Below are 6,251 nucleotides of genomic sequence, written 5' to 3'. Positions count from 1 at the left end.
TTGAAGCCTTTATTGTTGGGTTTCATGCATGGGCGTAGGTTTGGGTAGGGACGGTAGGGACATGTCCCGACCAATATTCACGGGATATGAAAAAGTCCCGACCAATTTTTGCCATATTGGCTCAAAGAACGTGGAACTACGATCTTTGATTAGCAGCAACAGGCGGTGCGGAACGGAAGCTTCTTAGTTTGACATTTATTATGAGCCTCCGAGACCCTGTCGGGGGGTGGGGGGAGGGGGAGTCAGTTGAATCGTCTGACGTTCTTTGATTAGCTGCAAAAAGGCGGCGGCTAGCTGGGCACACGCGTCTCCTTCTGAGTCGCCATGTCGCCACCAAAAAAGAAAAGGACAGACATTAGAAGTTATTTCGCTACGTCGGCTGTAAGTACAGTGAGTGGACCCATAAGTTAGATATCTATCACATTTGTTGTAAAGTCCGGTGTTTAGTAAGGTCAGCACTGAATGTGAGGTAGAATAGGTCTGTTAATTATGTAATATTTTTTCACATAGGATGCTCAGACAGCAGAGCAAGGGGCAGAGCAGAACGATGGAGAGGTGGCTGGAGCTTCAGGGCTCCAGGTGAGGTGTTAGTTCTCAGATATGAAATATACTGTGAAGTTATCTCTGTATGACTGTATCTGGTTGTATACACAAGATGTATGATATGGTTATGGTTGGGGGGAGGGGTTATTAAGCCAATGTGGTTTCCCCCCCCCTTCTCACATTCACATTTCACTGTGCTGCCGGGGGGTCAAGGTCCCCACCAAGGTCCCCACCAAAACTTAGACCGAACCTACGCCCTTGAACTGTAGGTTCAAAGGGCAAGTCAGGATCAGCAGATATAAAATGGCAGAACAACAAAGCTTTTGTATAGACAGGAGGTCTCACTTTGACATAAACTCTAAGTCTATTTCTGTGTATGGAACAATTTTAGATTAAACATTTTAGATCTTCAGTTAAGAGCAGCGACATTTTGTAATAATAATTAAGTGAAAATAAAAAGTAGATTGCAGTTAAATACTTGCAGAAGTAAAATTTTTAAAAACGAAGTAGATGTACCTCGTTCTTATCCACACACTGGAGTTAATTCTGTCTGCTTTGCTCAAATAAGTTTTAAGTTTATGTTAACAATCCAGTGTGCTTTACATTACATCAAAGTGTTGACAGAAAGAAAATAGAGCAAAAAAAGATTTGCATTAAAGAAACAAGTGTTTCAAACTGCTGCTAAGAAATGTTTTCAGTTCTGATCTAAAGGGCCCAACAGTTTCTGCTCGTGCTCAGGTTTCAGGAAGGGTTTTTCCAGAGAAATGCTGCCTCACCTGGTTTGGTTCTGGTTCTGCCACGTTTTTCCAGACTCTTCTTTTAACCTGTTTGGGTATCATCACTTAAAAGTCGACAAAACGTTTTTCGTTTCAATTTTTGTTATTCCTGTACAGATTAATTTACAGGATAATGGTTGTAATTTATGTTTGGCAGGCAGTGACGAACATGCTGGTGAACTTTAATAAATACCTCTAACCGGAGAAAAGCAGCCATGTTTTAAAACACCTGGCAGACTTGGAGGAAGTTAATTTTAGAATAATTTTAATTACAAAAAATATTCTTGTGATGTAATTTGCCAAAATATATAGGTTTTGGAATATAGTTTTAAATATTGTGGGTATTTTTCGTGAAACTCAGCTGCTTTTCAGCTCTTGAGGTTTGATTCCTGCTGCTTGTTTATTAATGTGAATTTAGGCACAAAAAATAGTGCACCTACTGCAATGATGAGTATAAAGTTTTATTTTATAAACTGAGGTGTTTTAATAGTTTAATGTTTTCTTTAATTTGTTTTATTTTGTTTTTGTTGGTAAAATTAAAACATGATGTTAGAAAAGAGTTGATTTTCTTGCAGGTTTTCGTTTTAGAGGAAGCTCAGGTAACCTTCATGTTTGTATCAAAATGTAATTTTCTGCTGCTTTTTTCTAACTGATAAACATCACATTTGGGTTTGTTTGAGATCTTTTAGTCTTTGCATTTAATTATTGACAACGGTGGAAGTTAAAGAACAGTGAAAAACTCTATTTGAATAAATATAGATTATCTTCACAGGTGGATCAGTCTGCGTTTTTTCTGAGTCTGAAAATGACTTTAGGTTTGAATAAAAAGATTCAGAAGCAAATCAGCTCAGTTGTCTTTCATTTATAGTTTTTATGGTTTTAGATGACTAAACATGAGAAGCAGCTTCCATTTTACATACCTGGAAACTTCAAACAGGATTAAACAGTTTGAAATCTGGATTTTAAAGCAAAATTTGTATATTTTTGGTATAAATATGTTATTATGGCTAAAAAACAGTAAAATTATAAACCTTTAATTCTCTGTTTCTACTTTTAATTTTGAAATTTCACCCAAAGACCACAGGAAGTGATGCAAACTGAACGGTTTTACAGAAGTTGCAGCAGAGACACTTGGAGAGTAAAAACCAGAAGCTCCCAGTGAAGCAACTGATATGGTGAGCGTCAGGACCGGCAGGTCCGGTGGAAGGAGGAGTCCCTGAATATTTAGAACAGAAGTCGGGTCAAACCTGCAGGATGTCTGCAGACCTGAACAAACACAGAGCTGCGGTTACCTGGCCTCAGGTGAATCATGTCGGCAGGTTTTCTAAACGCTTCTGTTTCTCTGCATGATTCTAAAATAGAAATAAATATTCACAACATGAGATTCTTAGCAGTCAAAACCAAACATAACAATTTTTAATTCATTTGACTTTTTCAAAAATACCAACAATGAAATGCTAATTCAAAGATTTGATTTCATTTCTTTCTTTCTAGGAAAATGCAGGATGGTGTCAGACGTGACCTGCTTTTGCTCCAAGATAACCGTCTCCTCAACTCAGGGAAATATGGACCATGTGCGTCTGTGAAGAGACTTAAAAAATCCTGGTAGGTTAGAAAGACAGAATCAAACAAAACCAAAGACTGTTTCTTGGGCAAAAAGATTCAGAATATTATTTAATTTGAGAGTGAAGTGAACTTAAAATGAATTAAAAAACTTTAAAAACAGTTTGAAAGGTCCTGCCCTCCAATGATGAGACTCTGTTGAATGATTTCTGCCCACCATTTTAAATCACCGTTCTGATTAATGGATTGTATACTCTGTTACAGGATATTTTCTTAATCTTTTTTGAAACCTTAAAATTTAATTTAGGACCCCTTTGGGATCAATTTCACATAATAATAAACTTAAATGTTGTGACCACACTGGATTTTACTGGTAAATCAAAATTTACACTGGTAATTTTATACTATGTCTGTGTAACAGGGTTTTATTTTAACATTACAGATGTGAAGTTTGTTAAAATGACTTATTCTTTGAATTCATTGTGTTTAGTCCCCTGATTTTTATCGGCCTTCTGTTACGCTGCCTTTTGGCAGTTGGTGGTTACCATAGCAACCGGTAACGATAGCTCCGCCCCCTTTTTCTTTTACCATCAGTAACTATGATATGTATCAGAATCAGCTCTGTTTTCTTTACAAATATTATATTTTGTCTGACAAATCTTAATGTATACAAAGTTTCATGTGGAAATTTGCCATGTTTTGTGTGTTTTTCACTGTTAACAATATTAATGTTGTGCATTTTAGGTGTTTAATTTTATAACTGTTAACTGCTGTCAACTGTTCATTGGGAACCATTGATCTGTCGTCTGTTTATGGTTATTTTTTGAATTGTATTTAATGTACAGCATTTAATGAAGATGCTGGACTGATGTGAACCACCATCTCGATTTGTCTCTTATGAGGTATGTTTTAATTTTTGACACAAAGTAATGTTTCAGTTATCAACTGTGTGATAGTCTTTGAATGTTATATGCATCAGTTAGGGTTATATGATTAGTTAAGGTGGACTGAGGTTAACCACCATCTTGATTTTCTCTCTTGTTAGGTTAAATACAGATAACCTCAGTTTATCTGTCATGAAATCAACCTGCTGGACCTGAGATGAACAAAGACGGGTTTCACATGCAGCCCAAATGCAAATGCACCTCCTCACTGCTGGGGAACAACAGGTTTTTAATGGACGTTAGCCATTTGAAGTGTGAGCTGCCAGGTAAAGGTAAGACTGTCACCAACATGACGTGTTGCATTTCCCCTTTGTGCAGATGGTGCTGAAAGACAATACTTCTGCATCTGACATATTTGACAAAGGTGCAGGAAAGTCAGACTGGGCCAAGTCTTTGAGAACAGGTTTTGTGACCTTGGTCAGCTTCAGCCATGCCATGCGTTTCATTCATTTCCAGTCCTTTCATGATCATGGACACATCATGCATTACTGAACAGCTAATGCAACGTTCAGCTTGGATGCTGGATGGGTGGAAATCCAAATATTGCAAAATGACCTCCACTTCAAAGCCAATCAGGTTGCACCAAACCTTTAATGCCTTGTTGACAAAGTATGGAAGCACATTGCATTCGCCAGAGAAAAAATGTCTGACTGAGGTACATCAAATCTCCAACAAACAGGGTTATAATAGTGAAACTCACTGCGTCAGGTGCTTGGTGAGGCATTTTGGCTCATCAACCAACATCAAGACAAACAAGGAAGAACTTTCGTTTTTCTGAATGAGTCAGACGTCAGGCTGTGAAGCTATTTGCTGGAAACCACAGAGAAATGTAGTTTTTTGATCAATTATTTTGGAAAAAATGAATGTGTTTGATACGAGCATGTAAAGGAGGATTCTTTCTATTTGTTTCGTCTTTAATACCCCTTTGGCTGTATGAGGTGGTTTTCTGCTCTGTGGTGGTTGTTGAAATTCAGTTTTGTTTATAATGTTTATAATAATGTGTTAAAGTCTAATCATGGTGCTTTTTGTTTTGGTTTTATTGCATGAAATCACGATCTCTGTGCCATGAAATCACGATGCGCTGGATTTATTCCTGCAGCTCAAAATCAGCATTTCTGGAGGATATTTGTAATCAATGTTATACATTTTTTAATCTTCCAGATGGACGTGTTGTGAGCCTTTTGCCTTGAACAACATGTGGGTTAACACTGAATATAGCAGATGACTAAATGTTTGGGATCTATTTATAAAAATTTAAAATGTATATAGATTATGATCATTATCATAAAAATAGTGAAGTTGAACACAAACCAGCTTTTTGTGCCATATCACCACTTTTTAAAAAAGAATAACCTGCATTTTTAATAATCAGTTCAAAATGTAATAATGTTATAACATAATGTGGAAGAAACTATTTCAAAATACATTCAAGGATTTTAAAAAAATATTTTTGTTGATTATTATAAAATGCTGTTTTGTTTCCTTCTGAAGTCAGATTTTGACAGTATTACATAATTCTGTACCACAAACAGTTGGTTTATTAAAGTGCATTGATGATTAATGTTCATTATACTCTCAGAAAATGAAAATTAATCACTAATAAAAACGCTGGTTCTCTATGAAGAAGAGCCTGGCATTCAGTGAAACAGAACGCCACTAAATGATGCCTTCCCAGTTATCACATAATTATGAGATAGAATTATATCTGATCTTGTAATTACGAGTTATTATCTTGTCAAAGTAAGTATTTGTCACACTGCAAAGCGCTGCGTTTTTAAAAAAAAAAAATTTTAATGGTAATATGTTTGCAAAATTAGAGGAAAAGCAGTTCAATCAACATGTCAGACAAAATATTCAGTATTTAATTGGACAAAATTGGACAATATTTCAGTAACATGTCTGATATGTTTTCAGGAACATTGATGTTTACCTTGAACTTCCTGCTGGTGAATTTCCCTGTGGGACAACAAAGGATTGCTCTATTTCATTTTATTATAATTTATAAAAAATTAAGAGCTTTCCCGTTTTCTCTGCATGGTTTGGTTTTGGAAATCATTAAGAGAATAAAATATTTCTTTAATCACTTTGTTAATTCCTAGACAATGAGCTGAAAAGTTGGCAAATCAGAAGGTTAAACATTAAAATGACCTTTTAATTATTTTTTTTTCTTTTCCAGACAGAAAATGAGGAGTACTGATCAACCCTCAGAAGACAAGAGCTCTATTACTTTGTCACGAAGTCAGTGCTGCTTCTTCATTTTGGTTCTGGGAGTTGTGTTTGTTTCCTGCTGCACAAACATGAGGAACATGGCACCTGATTGGAACCTTAAAAGGCTGATGCAAAATGACTCAACACACACCGCTGCTGAACTTCCTGAAACCACGAGCGTCACCACAACGCAGGAGCCACCGACTCAACGGCACAG

The 6,251-nt window shown here is 36.3% G+C and overlaps 1 long non-coding RNA gene across 1 annotated transcript; it reads left to right on the top strand.

Moving 5' to 3' along the window:
- Positions 1–434: 434 nt before the first annotated feature.
- Positions 435–6,245, top strand: LOC106949353 (uncharacterized). Its single transcript, XR_001425360.1, has 5 exons — positions 435–2,621; positions 2,814–2,924; positions 3,728–3,784; positions 3,928–4,098; positions 6,007–6,245. It is a non-coding gene; the product is annotated as an uncharacterized LOC106949353 (long non-coding RNA).
- Positions 6,246–6,251: the final 6 nt, after the last annotated feature.

Source organism: Poecilia latipinna, unplaced genomic scaffold (genome assembly GCF_001443285.1).
Source record: "Poecilia latipinna isolate Pla-1442-1.1 unplaced genomic scaffold, P_latipinna-1.0 Scaffold338, whole genome shotgun sequence".
NCBI classification, from domain to species: Eukaryota; Metazoa; Chordata; class Actinopteri; order Cyprinodontiformes; family Poeciliidae; genus Poecilia; species Poecilia latipinna.
The sequence above is the reverse complement of the archived record's forward strand: the minus strand, read 5'-3'. Positions and strand labels throughout refer to the sequence as shown.